The sequence below is a fragment of the Peromyscus maniculatus genome, chromosome 22, assembly GCF_049852395.1.
Source record: "Peromyscus maniculatus bairdii isolate BWxNUB_F1_BW_parent chromosome 22, HU_Pman_BW_mat_3.1, whole genome shotgun sequence".
Lineage (NCBI taxonomy): Eukaryota > Metazoa > Chordata > Mammalia > Rodentia > Cricetidae > Peromyscus > Peromyscus maniculatus.
Genome location: NC_134873.1, coordinates 13822480 through 13838764, shown reverse-complemented (window position 1 = coordinate 13838764; position 16285 = coordinate 13822480). Strand labels below are relative to the sequence as shown.

At 38.1% G+C, this 16285-nt stretch overlaps 1 protein-coding gene and 1 pseudogene across 3 annotated transcripts in view; one reads left to right on the top strand and one right to left on the bottom strand.

Moving 5' to 3' along the window:
- The window catches only part of LOC102922927 (vomeronasal type-2 receptor 116-like), a 181590-nt gene that overhangs the window by 73370 nt on the left and 91935 nt on the right, over nucleotides 1-16285 (top strand). For all 3 annotated transcript variants that reach the window (XR_013047376.1, XR_013047375.1, XM_076559458.1), the window contains one exon: nucleotides 187-262. The gene's annotated coding sequence lies outside the window, so the exon portion shown is untranslated. The remainder of the gene's footprint in view (nucleotides 1-186; nucleotides 263-16285) is intronic.
- On the bottom strand, nucleotides 10489-11421 carry LOC102925723 (low molecular weight phosphotyrosine protein phosphatase-like; annotated as a pseudogene).

Here is a 16285-nt window from a genome sequence, read left to right as displayed (position 1 = left end):
GTATGTAGCAACAGATTCAAGGATAATTGTACTATATCATTAGCATAAAATCTTTTAGGAACAGGATATTTAAATAATATTGAACTAATAACTATAAATAAATATATTCTACCAATTTGGAAAAACATCAAATTAAATATTTCAAACAAAATAATTATTTTTAGTTAATTTACCATTATTTTACAGGTATTCTGTCAGCACCAAAAGAATCGACAACTTATGAAAATTAACCAGAATTATGCAGAAGGCCATGACTTTACAGGTAACAAAATGCCAATTGATATGGACCATAACATTGTAAAATAGAAGACCTGTTTATGTTTCATCAAAAAATATAAAGATATATACATAAATAGGGCAAAATAGATAATGGAAGATGATCTGCAGTGAGCAAATGAGAAGAGATGTGGAAAGAAGGAGAGAGAGGGAGAGAGAGAGAGAGAGAGAGAGAGAGAGAGAGAGAGAGAGAGAGAATACAAAGAGCAAAGAAACTCTGCTGTGCATGCAGTGGCTTTAAAAGCCAAAAAAGGTCATCAAATCTCCTGGGACTAGAGTTAAAAATGGTTTTGAGCAGTCATATGGGTGCTGGTAATTGAACCCAGATCCTCAGAAAGAGCAGCCAGTGCTCTGAATCACTGAGCCATCTCTCTAGCCAATGAACTCAAATATTTTAATGCTAGAAATTTTCTTGACTTTCCAGATTGTGTAAATATATATGAACCTCTGATATTCAAAGGTTAGAAAATGTCTTTCTACTACTTCAAATTTTGCTGATACATCACTGGATCATTAGAATTTTGCAACAGCCAAAACTGAAGGAGGATAATATTGTGGATCCTTACTATATGATAATATGAGTGAATAACAAAAGATGATAGATTTTCAAATGTAGGTGAATGAATTATGGTATATTATTAAGTAACAAATACACAATGAAGGGGTTTAGGCAGAAATATTTATCTTTTATAATGTTGATGTATGAAAAAAGGGCTATGATAAAAGACAGACAATGATTTCTGAGGTTTTCAGTCATTCATATTAAAAGTTTTTCACTGTTCCTAATACTGAGATGTATCACCAGTTACTTTTTCTTTGTAGAAATTTGTATATATTTAATTATTACCCTTGTATTGTGTGAATTTAGTAGTATTAAAACCTGCCATAGGGTCACAGGCCCCACTTGCACTGATAGGAGGAAGAGGGACCCCTGGAGGTACAAACGTGTAACAACTCAGATAACCATTGTTAGTTAACAATTCTATAAGTATTTAACCTACCTCCACCTATTGGAGGAAGAGATGGGTAGATGGCAGTGGAAGAATAATTCAACAACAAAAAGAGCACTATGGCACCACCAGAAACTACTGGTTCTGCAACTACTGGTTCAGCAAGACCTGAACATCTCTACACAGATGAAGCAGAAGAAAACAACCTTAAAAATAACTTTATGAAGATGATAGAGGCTTTTGAAGAGGAAATAAAAAAATTCCCTTGAAGAAATGGAGGAAAACACAAACAAAAAATTGGAAGAAGTCAATAAATCCAGTAAAGAAAGAAAAGAAAGCCAAGAAAAAACAATCAAACAGATGGAAGAAGCAGTTTAAGATTTGAATATTGAAATAGATGCAACAAAGAAAATACAAATGGAGGGAATTCTGGAAATAGAAAATTTGGGTAAATGAACAGGAACTACAGATGCAAGCATAACCAACATAATACAAGATATGGTCAAGAGAATCTGAGGCATTGAAGATATGATAGAGTAAATAAATTCATCAGGTGAAGAAAATACACCAAGTTCTTAACACAAAACATCCAGGAAATATGGAAGACCAAACCTACGAATAATAGGGTCCTGTGCTCAGTGCATGAGTTGGCTGTTTGAAATCTGGGGCTTATGCAGGGATGCTTGGCTCAGCCTGGGAGGAAGGACTGGACCTGCCTGGACTGAGTCTACCAGGTTGATCTCAATCCTCAGGGGAGTCTTTGTCCTGGAGGAGATGGGAATGGAGGGTGGGTTGGGGGAAAGGGGAAAGGGGCAGGAGGGGGAAGAACAAGAGAATCCATGGCTGATATGTAGAATTAAATTATATTGTAAAATAAAGTAAAAAAAAGGAGAAGAATTTCAGCTCAAAGGCACAGGAAATATATTCAACAAAATCATAGAAGGAAACTTTCCCAACCTAAAGAAAGACATGTCAATGAAGGTACAAGAAGCTTACAGAACACCAAAGAGACTGGACACAAAAAAGTGCCCTTGTCACATAATAACTAAACCACTAAACATACAGAATGAAGAAAGAATATTAAGAACTGCAAAGGAAAAGGGCCAAGTAACATAAAGGTAGACCTATCAGAGTTACACCTGAATTCTCAATGAAAACTCTGAAAGCTGGAAGGTTTTAGACAGATATTCTGTAGATACTAAGAGACCACGGATGACAGCCCAGACTACCATACCCAGCAAAGCTTTCAATCACTGTAGATGGAGAAAACAAGATATTCCATTACAAAATCAGATTTAAACATTACATACCCACAAATCCAGCCTTATAGAAAGTACTGGAAGGAAAACTCCAACCCAAGAAAGTTAGCTGCACCCACCAAAACACAGGCAATAGATAATCTCACACCAACAAATCCCAAAGAAAAGAAACACACACACACTACAACCACCACCACCTAAACAAAAAATAACAGAAATTAACCATCACTGCTCATTAATATCTCAATGTCAAATGGACTCACTTCACCTAGAAAAAAAAACCAGGATAACAGAATGGGTACAAAAACAGGATCCATCCTCCTGCTACATACAAGAAACACACCTCAAACTTAAAGACAGATATTACCTCAGAGTAAAGGGTTGGGAAAAGATTTTTCCAATCAAATGGACCTAAGAAACAAGCTGGTATATGGTCTTTCTGTATGCTGTGAATTGTAATGCGACTTGTTAGAAAGTCTTTTTAATAAAAACAAACTTGGAGCTGGGAATTTGGGTGAATGCTGGAAGATCAGAGAAGCAGAACAAGCCACAACCACCTCACCTTGCCAATTCCTCAGCTGATCCTGTTTCCTCAGACTGGAAGCCTATGAGTCCTTATCCAAATGGATCTCAGCTGAACTGCTTCTCAAAAGCCTGAAAGCTTAACCTACCAAGTTCCTGGTTTTCACGCCTTACATACCTTTCTGCTTTCTGCCATCACTTCCTGGGATTAAAGGCTTACTTTCTGGGATTAAAGGCATGTGTCACCATGCCTGGCTGTTTCCAGTGTGGCCTTGAACTCACAGAGATCCAGGCGGATCTCTGCCTCTGGAATGCAAGGATTAAAGGGGTGTGTGTGCCACCATTTTCTGGGTTCTGTATCTAGTAGCTGTTCTGTTCTCTGACCTCAGATAAGTTTATTAGGGTGCACAATATTTTGGGGAACACAATATCACCACAGTGAATATGTGTTGCTACCATTGTTTAATAAAGCTGCCTTGGCCTACTGCAAGACAGGCTATAGCCAGGTGGGAAATCCAAGCAAAAATACAGGGAGATGAAAGGCAGAGTTGGGAGAGACACTGAGAACCTGTAGGTGAACAAGATGCATGTGGTGATATTTTATTTGTGCTCTAACAAATAAAACTTATCTGGGGATCAGAATACAGAGCTAGCCACTAGATTAGACATAGAGGCCAGACAGTGGTGGCACACACTCTTAATCCTATCACTCAGGAGGCAGAGATCCATCTGGATCTCTGTGAGTTCAAGGCCACACTGGAAACAGAGCCAGGCAGTGGTAACACACACTTTTAATCTCAGGATTTGAGATCTCATGTCTTTGCTTGGGAAGGATACATCCACATCCACCAGTCCACAGTTCATGGGTTTCCACTAGTGTGGTCCGTCATCTCTGCACATTCTCCCATCATGATATTGAGTATTTTTGCATCAATGTTCAAAGAGGACATTGGTCCGTAATGCTCTTTCTTAGTTGCATCTTTGTGTGGTTTGGGTATCAGGGTAATTGTAGCCTCATAAAAAGAGTTTGACCATGTTCCTTCTGTTTCTATTGTATGGCACAATTTGAGGAGTATTGGTATTAGCTCTTCTTTGAAATTCTGGCAGAATTCTGCACTAAAACCATCAGGCCCTGGGCATTTTTGGTTGGAAGACTTTTGATGAGTGTTTCTATTTCATTAGGATCTATAGGTCGATTTAAACAGTTTATCTAGTCATGATTTAATTTTGATATGTGGTACCTATCCAGAAAATTGTCCATTTTTTAAATGGTCCAATTTTGTGGAGTACAGGTTTTCAAAGTATGAAATGATTCCCCCTGCCTGGGTGCCCTTCAAACAGTTTGAACCAAACAACCATCTTCCATGTCCAGAGGGCCTAGTCCAGTCCCATGGGATTGGGATCTGCCCCTGGTGTGTGAGCAGGCCTCTGGGAATCTGGTGACTGTGGTGTGACACCTTGCACAGCCTTGGTGCAGTGGGAAGGGGCTTAGACCTGCCTAGGCTCAGTGAGCTGGGCTCTGCTGACTCCCCATGGGAGACCTCTATTTGGGGGATGTGGGGTGGCTTGGGAAAGAGGGCTGAGGGGTGGGAGGAGGGAGGAGGGAGGAGGGGGAGTCTGTGGAGAGCATGAAGAGTGAGTAGAAAATTTCTTAATAAAGAAAAATAAAATAAAAAAAATAAAAATAAAAATGATCAAAAAAAAAGATACAGTTTAATGGACACTAATGAATACCAAGCAAAAGATGTGTTTTGCCTGGAAATGTCAAATAGCTACATCTGAAAGAGGAGACAGAGCTGAGTGGCTGATGGGCTAAGTGGTTAAATGACAACCAAGTGAGTGAGTAAAACATTCAGTGCCTGAGACAGGGTGGGGCGCTGCAAGACTGACTTCCACAGTAGAGGATGCAGCTTTCCCTGCTACCCAGGATGCTGAGATGGAAGGTTATTTCTTTGAATAGCCTGCTCAGTTCTTAATAGCAATCAATCTCTATTTGGGTGGCTTTAAATTAGGCAATCATTTCACAGCAGGAACAATGAGAGAAGAGGAGAATTAAAAATCTCATCAGCACTCATAAACACGGATGTTTATTGTTCTGTAACTAGCAAAAGCAAGAATCATGGCAGGAAAGATGCATTAAGACCCATATGTGACTTCATAGTTGAAATAGGAAAGAAATGTCTGCTATCAAGTTTACAAAAATAAAATGAAATTCATACTTAAATATTTTGTAAGCCTGTGATTTTTTAAATTAAATGAATAAACATAGAGAAACAACAAAAAAACTCAATAAAATACTGGCAAACTGAATCCAAGAACATTTAAAAAAAATCTACCATGATTAACTAGGATTCATCCCAGAGATGCAAGGATGGTTCAACACATGAAAATATGTCAATGTAATACACCATGTAAACAAACTGAAAGAAAAAAAAAACACATGATCATCTCATTAGATGCTGAAAAAGCCTTTGAAAAAATCCAACAGCCCTTCATGATAAAGGTCCTAGAGAGATTAGGAATAAGAGGAACATACCTAAACATAATAAAGGTAAGTTACAGCAAGCCAACAACCAACATCAAATTAAATGGAGAGAAATTAAAAGCTATTTCACTAAAATCAGGAACAAGACAAGGCTGTCCACTCTCCCCATATTTATTCAATATAGTATTAGAAGTTCTAGCTAGAGCAATAAGATAACAAAAGGACATCAAGAGTATACACATTGGAAAGGAAGAAGTCAAACTTTCGCTATTTGCAGATGATATGATAGTATATATAAGTGACCCCAAAAATTCTACCAGGGAACTCCTACAACTGATAAACACCATCAGCAATGTGGCAGGATACAAGATTAACTCAAAGAAACTAGTAGCCGTCCTATATACAAATGGTAAGTGGGGTAAGAAAGAAATCAGAGAAATACCACCCTTTATAATAGCCACAAATAATATAAAATACCTTGCTGTAATTCTCACCAATAAGTGGCAAACAGTATGACAAGAACTCTAAGTCTCTGAAGAAAGAAATTGAAGAAGATATCAGGAAATGAAAAGATCTCTCATGCTCACGGATAAGTAGAACCAATATAATAAAAATGGCAATCTTACCAAAAGAATCTACAGATTCAATGCAATCCCCATCAAAATCCCAACACAATTCTTCACAGACCTGGAAAGAACAATTTTCAAGTTTATATGGAAAAACAAAAACACAGGATAGCTAAAACAATCCTGTATAAAATAGGAGCTTCTGGAGTCATCACCTTTCTTGACTTTAAGCTCTTTATAGTAATATAAACAGATTGGCATTGGGATAAAAACAGAGATGTTTATCAATGGAATTGAATAAAAGACAGTGATATTAATCCACACACCTGTGAACACCTGATTTTTGAGAAAGAAGCCAAAATTGTACAGTGGACAAAAAAAAAGCATCTTCAACAAATGGTGCTGGCATAATTGGATTTTAATATGTAGAAGACTGCAAATAGATCCATATTGTTCACCAGGCACAAAACTCAAGTCCAAATAGATCAAAGACCTCAACATAAATCCAGCTACACTGAACCTGATGGAAGAGTATATGGGAAGTTGCCTTGAATGCACTGGCACAGGAGACTACTTCCTAAATATAACACCAGTAGCACAGACACTGATAGAAACAACCAATAAATGAGACCTAACAAAACTGAGAAGCTTTTATAAGGCAAAGGATGTGATAAAGAAGACAAAATGAAAACCTACAGAATGAGGAAAAAATTCTTCACTAACCCCATACTGACAGAGGGATGATCTCCAAAATAAATAAAGAACTCAAGAAACTACACATCAAATTACCAAATAATCCAATTAAAAATGGGGTACAGATCTAAATAGAGAATTCTGAACAGAAGAATCGCAAATGTCTGAAACACATTTAAGGAATTGCTCAACATCCTTTCTCATCAGGGAAATACAAATCAAAATGACTCTGAAATAGCATCTTATTCCTGTTAGAATGGCTAAGATAAAAAAAACCCCGATGACAACTTATGCTGGAGAATATGTGGAGTAGGGGGAACACTCCTCCACTGCTAGTGGGAGTGCAAACTCATACAGCCACTCTGAAAATCAGTATGGTGGTTTCTCCAAAAAGTGGGAATCAACCTATCTCAAGATCCAATGAAACCACTCTTGGGTAGTCACTCAAAATGTGCTCAATTGTACCACAAGGACACTTGCTCAACTACATTCATAGCAGCATTATTTGTAATAGCCAGAACATGGAAACAACCTAGATGGCCCTCAACCAAAGAATGGATAAAGAAAATGTGGTATATTCACACAATTGTGCATTATTCAGCAGTAAAAAATAATGACATTATGAAATTTGTAGGTAAATGGATGGAACTAGAAAAAAAATCATCCTGAGTGAGGTAATCCAGATCCAGAAAGACAAACACGGTATATACTCACTCATAAGTGGATATTAGATGCAAAGCAAAGGATAACCAGGATACAATCCACAACCCCAGAGAAGCTAGGTAAAAAGGAAGACCCTAAGAGGGACAGGCATGGATTGCTTCAGGAAGGGGAAATAGTTAAGATCTCCTGGGTAAACTGGGAGGGACTAGAGAGGAAGGGAGTGGGGGATGGGAACATGAGGGAATAGAATGATAGAGTAGTGGGAGGGACAGAGAAGGAGAGCAATGAAAGAGATATCTTGATATAAGGAGCCATTATGGGGTTAGGGAGAAACCTGGTCCTAAGGGAATTCCCAGAAATCCACAATGATGACCCCATCTAAGGCTCCTAGCAATATTGGAGAGGGTGTCTGACTGGGTTATCTCCTATAATCAGATAAGTGACTACTCTAGTTGTCATCACAGAGCCTTCATCCAGTGACTGATGGAAGCAGATGCAGAGAACCACAGCTACGTATGGGTTTTCAGTACCTGGAGTCCAGTTGAAGAGAGGGAGGAGGGATTGTATGAGTGTGTGTGTGTGTGTGTGTGTGTGTGTGTGTGTGTGTGTGTGTGTGTGTGTTAAAGATCATGATGGGGGAACGCACAGAGAGAGCTGACCTGAGCAAATTGGAGCTCATGGACAGCTGGGGAACCTTCAGGGGACTTAACCAAGCCCTCTGAATGTGGGTGACAGTTGCATGGCTTGGTCTGCTTGTGGGGCTCCTTGGTAGTGGGACTTGGATTTATCCCTGGTGCATTAACTATCTTTTTGGAGCTCACTCCCTGTGGTGGGACACCATGCTCAGCCTTGATGCAGGGGAGTAGGGCCAGACCTTGTTGACTCCTCATGGGAGGCTTTACCTTCTCTGAGTATGGGAGAGGTGGGGCAGGGAAGATGGGAGGAGAGCAGGAGGAGGGGAGGGAAAGTGAACTCTGGTTGGTATGTAAAATGAAAAAAATTTAAAATAAAATATTATATGAAAAACAAAATTTGGGGTAGAGTAGGACAGTATATTCAAGATTCATACCAGGAGAATGGGTCAAAAAATATGACAAACCAAAGAAATGGGCATCACACCAATGATTTAGCATGAAGTTCATCTTTGCTGGAACTTTGTCAAGCAGGTGTGCTGGCTTCATGACTTTCACCATTTCCCTACGTGATGGTTGTGCCATACTTATAGAACACAACCTCAACTTTGGATACCAGTTTTAAAGATGTTGTCCATGACGGACCTGCAAGTTCACATATAGCCCCTTCACAGACATATTTAGGAAATCTTTAAGTATTGTTTTGTAGTGAAGTTACATTATCCAGAACTCCCAGTGTATCATGACATTGGTCCAAAGGGAAGGGAAATGACAAAGACATATTGGATAAAAATATAAGGGTTCCCGTTGATCTCCTCAGTAGCCAAAAAGAAAAAAAATTACCAAAAACCCCCTTGTATTTCCATGTTACTATTCTAAAAAATACTCATGAGCATTATGAAGGATATTCTAAGCATGAAACAATTCAACCAATTGCAGTGAACTTTGTAATATGTACAGCCAAAATTTCTGTGTGAGATTTGTAAAAACAGGTCACTCTGATATGACATTTTATCTTTGTGGAAATCCACAAAGAGCTTGTTTTACCTTGCATGCCATCCATGAACTAGATTACAGTCCTAGACACTGTCTGCTCTGTTTTTGTCTTGGAATTCTCATTCTAGAGAAACATTAAGAAACCCATGACTTGAACTTGAACTTTAATAATTTTTATTAATTAAGAATTGTATTCACGTGTAAAAAGTATCTTGATTCTATTTAATATATCAAGAATTGAATGATGTATTATGACATTTTATTGTACTTTCATGTTTATGCTCTTCACCTTCCCAGAAGAATCTCATTAAGCATATCATATATATATGATTATATATATATATATATTATATATATATATAATCTCAGGGTCAAATTTCTAATAACTGAGTTCCAAATTATGATCTTTAACTTATAAACTACTCTTTGAAAATGAAAAAATGTAAAACAGCCTAAAATATTGAAGACTGAATCACCCATTAATACATTCTGAAGACAAAATATGAATTCCCTCTGAAAGCAAGTAAGATATTCAAAATACATTATATATCAGTATGAAATTGTCTAAGAATCAGTTTACTTAAAAAAGATAATGATCCACTCCTGTATGAGAGTATATGTTTAATCAGTGAGAAAATGTTTGTACATATCCTAATATGGAAACTTTTTCAAGTTAAATATTAAGAAAATGCTAATTTCATGTGGAGTGAGGAAAAATGATCAGTAATGACATTTCTTTTTTTATTTTTCATAATTTTACTTTCTAATATTGAGAATAAGTACACAAACTTAATATCAGACCAAATAAAAAGGCACATGGAGGCAATGTTTTAGCTATTTTTCTCATTTGTCAATAAAAAAGGAGGCAGACACTAGATTTCTATTTCAGTTGTATTTGTTAACTTCCCGGTTTAACTCACATTATTTTCTGACATTTATCCCTATGAATTTGAGGTCACTTTTCTGAAAATGCACTAAAATTACTTATGCTTGCCTGTTAACTTTTTAAAATGCTGATAAAAGAGCACTACAAACATACCACTATTGAGGCAAAATAGGAACAAAGCTCAAAAACACCAGACAAAAGCCAAGTAAGAATAAAATGCTAATTTTTATCAATTTGTTGTTCCTATCTCCACTGTATAGCCCAAGATGGCCTGCTGGAATTGTAGGCCTGCATATGACAGCCAGCTTCTCCTCTTTCAAATATTTAATTGCCCTCAGTGTCTGAGTTTAAACTCTTCCAATGTTAAATGGAAGGCTGATATGGATGGAGTTATTGTCACAAGAGTCTAGGACAGAGGTATAAGGCAAGCAAATGGTACCACTGGGTGCTGCCCAGGCACATACTCTAGTTAGACCAGACTACTCAGGCTGGCTGGGCTCAGAGGCTGACTTGGACCTTGTAGGTCATTCTTATTCTATTAGGTTCTATTTTGTTCCATATTTTCTTGTTCCATTATTTGTAATTAGGACAAGGTGAGAGGTTCAGTTAATCTAAGAATGCTTAGCCACACCTCAAATTGTCTTACTCAAATATTTTTATCCTTCTGAACATATATCTAATTTCCACCTACAGTTATTTTAAAGATATATAGTAAATCAGCTGAAAAGACAGGTGGGGAATGGGGCCAAGGACTGCCACCACCCTTGGGCATGGCTCTGGTGAGTGAGTTGCTCAATGGTGGTGGGCAGGACCATCTAGTGATTCTTCTCCAGGAAGGCCTTGCAGCACCTGAGGCATTGCTGGTATACCACTTCAAAGTCAGAATCATTGCCATAATAGAGATCTTCAATAATGAGTTGTTTCTGTGGATCCCAAGTTACTCAGTTTTAGCTTTGCAGTTTTTAACTTGATTATTTCTTCTATTCAAATCTCTCAGATTGCTTTCATCCATACATAGTATATAATCGAATGTAGCAAAGTCTTCTCTTGTAATCTGTCTTGCCTTATGGGCTGTGCTAATGCCATGATTTCTTAGGCAGCTGACAGCTCTTGGGTCTGGGGGCTGGCCCACTTTCCAGTTGGAAACAGCGCAGCTGTCAATGGCCTGCTCTGTTTTTGTCTTGGAATTCTCATTCTAGAGAAACATTAAGAAACCCATGACTTGAACCATATACCTAGTCCTTGGCACTTTCTCCTTTAATAATTTTTATTAATTAAGAATTTTATTCACGTGTAAAAAGTATCTTGATTCTATTTAATATATCAAGAATGAATATTGAATGAAAATTGAATGAAAAATTGAATGAAATTGAAAGAAAATCTGAAACATTTTCATCAGTTACCAATTTTCTGAAAACTGCTTCTGCAATGCATGACCAGCAAATGTTACCAAGATACATGAACAACACTGAGTTGAACCCAACCTCTGCCATCTTTTGGTATGGACGCTGGCGCCCAGAGACCGTGTTAAGGTCCAGGCACATGCGTACCCCAAGTGTTCTGCTTCCAGTAATGAAATTTCCATGATGTTTTAGAATATGCATTTAATATTTTCAAATGTCATTGTCAATAAAACTTGATAATTATTTTAATATATGTCATCTAATTTAATATATGCTGTGGGCCGCAGGAATATCATAAGAACTCAGCTGGTTATGGCAAAGTCACTACCTGGAGGAATCAGAGAATTCCTCCAGAGGAAGCCAAATCCCAAGGAGTTTTTGGTGTTACTTGGCTTGTTATATATCAGTTGTATTCTGTTATGAAAATCATGTGTGCCTTCATAGCTTTCCCAGTTGACTTTTCCCTAAGAAGGGCTAACAGTGTGGACTGATCACTCTCTGGACATACACATTCCAGGTATTTGGAGAACTGCCTCAGGAAAGGCTTTCTCTGGAATCAGATTCTCCCTTGGCCACTTTCAAGGACTAGCAGTAATAACAGTCCACATGCAACTCTCCTGATTTAAGATAAATTCCATAAGGAGACACTGCCTAGGTCAGGTGGACGTTAAGTATTAGCTTTACACAATTCAGCTCCGACCCTCCTTTCTTACAGCCTTACTAACTTTATAGACCACTAACTCCTTACCTAACCACTTCTAGGAATATTTAGATAACCTTCTGCGCTGACAGCTATGCTCAGTCAGAACTCCAGTTCAAGCCTCCCTGTAATTATCATTAGCAGCATCCAGCCACGTCCATCCCCAGATGGAGGAAAGTACTTTATCAGAGATACCTCTGTACTCTCTAAGAACAGACTTAAGCATCCGGGCCACCTGTTTGAGAAGGCCTGGCAGATGTGCCAATTAAGCCTTACTTCCTCCTTTTCCAAACCTTGCCTCCAGTTCCAGATCTCCCTTTAACTATCACCAGAGGCATCTAGCTGTACACAGGTTGCCTAGTGACTGAGCACACTGTCCCCCACCCTGCAGAAAAATGCCAGATAGCTTGGACAGATAGGAGCCACAGGAAAAAAGAAGACAGTTTTATTTTCTCCCATTGACCTAGCAACTTATAGATTTTTAACACTTTCTACCAATCACATTTAAGATTATAGTTGAGCACATAAGTGCCCTCTTCTTAGATATTACCTGAATTTAGTCTTTAGTTAATTCATTTTCCTATTGGTCACTTCCCTTTGGGGTTGCATATGATAATTAACGGTTATTGCTTCCCTATGTGATTCTTATCACCCCTCCATTTGACCCTGGAAGCCTGGTTTTGCACTGAGAAGGGAATACACTTACTGCTTGTAAGTGTATATATACCAGGACTCCCAGGGCACGAGAGGACAGAGAAAAGAGAATGGAAGAACTAGATGGGTAAGAACTTGAGAGGAATGAACTGAGATGGGGAAGAATTAGATCAAAGGGCTAGAAGATAGGACAAGAGGAATGAGATGGAAGATGAGGAAGAGCGAGATGGGGAAGAACAAGATGAGGAAGAGCCAGATGAGAGAGAAGGAGACGGGAGAGGAGCTGCTAGGGGAAAGAACTAGATAGATGAGAACCTAGAAGGGACAGAACTAGATGAAGGAATTAAGATAGAACCTAGAGGGGACAGTAGACAAATATAGAGAAATCAGGCAAGGAAGGAGCTAGGTATGAGAGCAGAATAGAAGCTGTGGAGTGAGAGAGAACTATCACAGAATAATAATAAAGTATATGAACTAAGGAGTTTCGTGTACATAGATTCATTTCTTTTCATCAAAGATTAATTATCAGCTGGTTATAGATTCTTCCCAGACCCTGGGAGAGGACTATCGAGGGGCTGGAACCCCATAGTCCCCAATAAATATATCCATTCTCTTCGTATATAAAATAATACAATAAACCACATAACAAGATTATTATCCCTTGGGCCCATTTAAACATCAATTGGCTGTTACCTTTAGTGCTGTGGGATGTTCTGTATGGCAAATGTGTTGCTCTGATTGGTCAATAAATAAAACACTGATTGGCCAGTGGCTAGGCAGGAAGTATAGGCGGGACTAACAGAGAGGAGAAAAGAAAGAACAGGAAGGCAGAAGGAGTCACTGCCAGCCGTGCCAGGACAAGCAGCACATGAAGATGCTGGTAAGCCACGAGCCACGTGGCAAGGTATAGATTTGTGTAAATGGATTAATTTAAGCTATAAGATCAGTTAGCAAGAAGCCTGCCATGGCCATACATTTTTTAAGCAATATAAGTCTCTGTGTTTACTTGGTTGGGTCTGAGCGGCTGTGGGACTGGCGGGTGACAAAGATTTGTTCTGACTGTGGGCAAGGCAGGAAAACTCTAGCTACACTTTAGTGTGAATGTTACCATGCCAATTTAGTAAAAAAGGTATCAGACTCCTTTTACTGTTACAACCTTCCTAATTCTTCACCATCCTTTAAGTGATGTCTGAGCACTGAGAGTTTTTCTCCCTATGAAATGTGTTCATCTATCTCAACACAGTCTCCCAGTACTTGTGTTTCCATAAGCAATTATATCTCCACTGAAATAGAAACAACAATGCCCCTTTGCTCAGATTTGCATTTGTCAATTGTGAGTTTAGAGCTAAAAAATTCATTTAGAGCACCAAAGTGTGTTGAAGCAATTCAGATACCTCTAATGAATAATACTCATTACAGATTATGAAATTGTCATTAATTTGAATTTCTATTATTCCCCTCAAGAGGTGGAGGATCAAAGTGAGCCAGTAGAGATGCAAACTCTGCTGTCACAAAACTCAGAAATAATACAAAGAAACATTTATCAGAATCAAAGTGTGTAGTGCACTGTTGCTAACAGTTGCCAAACATATTCTGTAAAGTCCACAAAAGATGTATTTGAAATGAAAGTTGGGATAAGAGTAAGGGAATAAGCAAAGCACAGGAAACATCTGTAGATGGAAAAAGATGTCCCAGGCACATTGGATAGCAGCATATTTATAACTCACAGAGTGATATTTCAAAGCATGCATGTACTATATCCTGACAATTCTGATTAGTCAACATTTTGCTTTGTTATGTGAGACTAATAATTCCTCCTACATATAAAGCATATACTATGTTGATGTAAATCACACAGTTCAAATTGTACTATAAGACACTTATGTTAATATCTGTGTGCATAACAAAATGTTAATTGTTAATATTTTATGTTGTTCAAATCCAGAAGCCACTGTCGATATTCAAGCTTAATTGGATGAGAGCTATATTCCTTGCATATCCATTCTTATGGCTGCTTTTGCATTATAGCAATGGGGTGAAGTAGTGTCAATAAATACCTTGTGAGTCAAAGTCTGGAAACATCTACTATTAGTTCCTTATAAGTCACTTAACAAGGACCTAGTCATAGTATAAGTTCCAAATTCTAGAGTCTAATGACAATGACTTTTCATGAAACCTATCAAGAAACATTTGTTTCTCAACAACCCGTGGGTCATGACCATCAGAAAACCCATATTTCCAATGGTTTTAGGACCCCAATCAGAAATTTATGTTCCTTGATACTTAATAACTGTAATTAGGCTACTGAATGGTATCTCAGTTCCTAAAACCATTGGAAATAGGGGTTTTCTCAAGGTCACAGCTTGAGAAATCACTAGTGTACAGTTGCATTAATAGGAACCAGAAAACATCTAATTTAAAGTTGTGAACATTAAAGACCCAAAACTACTGTTCCTGTTCACAAGCAAGGGTCAGGAGTGGCGAGCTTTCTGCAGCATGAATTGGTAGATACTTTTGTTGAGCATGCATTTTCAGTTGGAAGAGTTGAAATGTCTCTGATTAGTCATGGTGCAGATAGCTGCTCAGCAAATCTATGGACTTAATGCCACCATCAAACACACTTAATGAAGAGTCAGTGGGTAATATTTCACAGGGGCAAGTTCAAAACACTTTTACAATTGTAAATTGATTTCAAGTGTGTTCTACTACCTCTCCATTTTGTGATTGGTTTGCATTTAAAAGGCTTCCACATTCTTTCCTATCCCTCCTGCAAACTCTTGCTTTCCTCATACTTCTGTATTTTCTCTTTTTAAGCTTTTACACCCCAAGTATTGTACCTATATACTTTCATTTTAGCTATACTATGATGCCCCCATTTCCTTAACCTGGTCTCCATTTCACTGGGTGCTTTTTTTAAATTACTTTGTATCAAGTGGGCTCCATTATCTATGACTCTTTTAGTTGATCTTGGGACTTTTCTCCTCCTAATGAGTGGCCTTGTCCAGCCTTAATATGAGAGCTTTTGCTTTGTCTTATTGTATCTTGTTTTGCTATGCTTGGTTGTTGTCTCCTGGAGGCCTGCACTTTTCTTAAGAGAAACAGAGGGGGAATAGATCTAAGGTAGAGGAGTGGTGTGTGTATGGGGGTTTTGGAGGAGTGGAGGGATGGAAACTGTGGTTGGTATGTGTTGTATGAGAGCAGATTCTATTGTAAATAAAAATAAAGGTAAGTACCTACTCATGAAAGATTTGCAGGCAGGGTCCCATAGAAAAGAAGCCAGATGTTTTTGAATCTTACTTATCTCACTGAGTATAGTTTTTTTCAGTTCTACCAACTTATCTGGACATTTCATACTATTAATCATTTTTTTTCTGAATAATAGTCTATTGTGTACAAGAACCACATATTTCTTCTGTGCATCCAGGATAATTGATGTCTTAGTAATGATGAGTAGAGCAACAATGAAGGTGCATGTGCATACTTCTGTATAGAAAAAAGAATGCATTGGTTATATTCCCAGGGGTATATAGCTAGGACATATTCAGTTCCAGTCCTAGTCCTGTAAGAAACTTCCAGACTGATTTCCAAAATTGGCTGCAC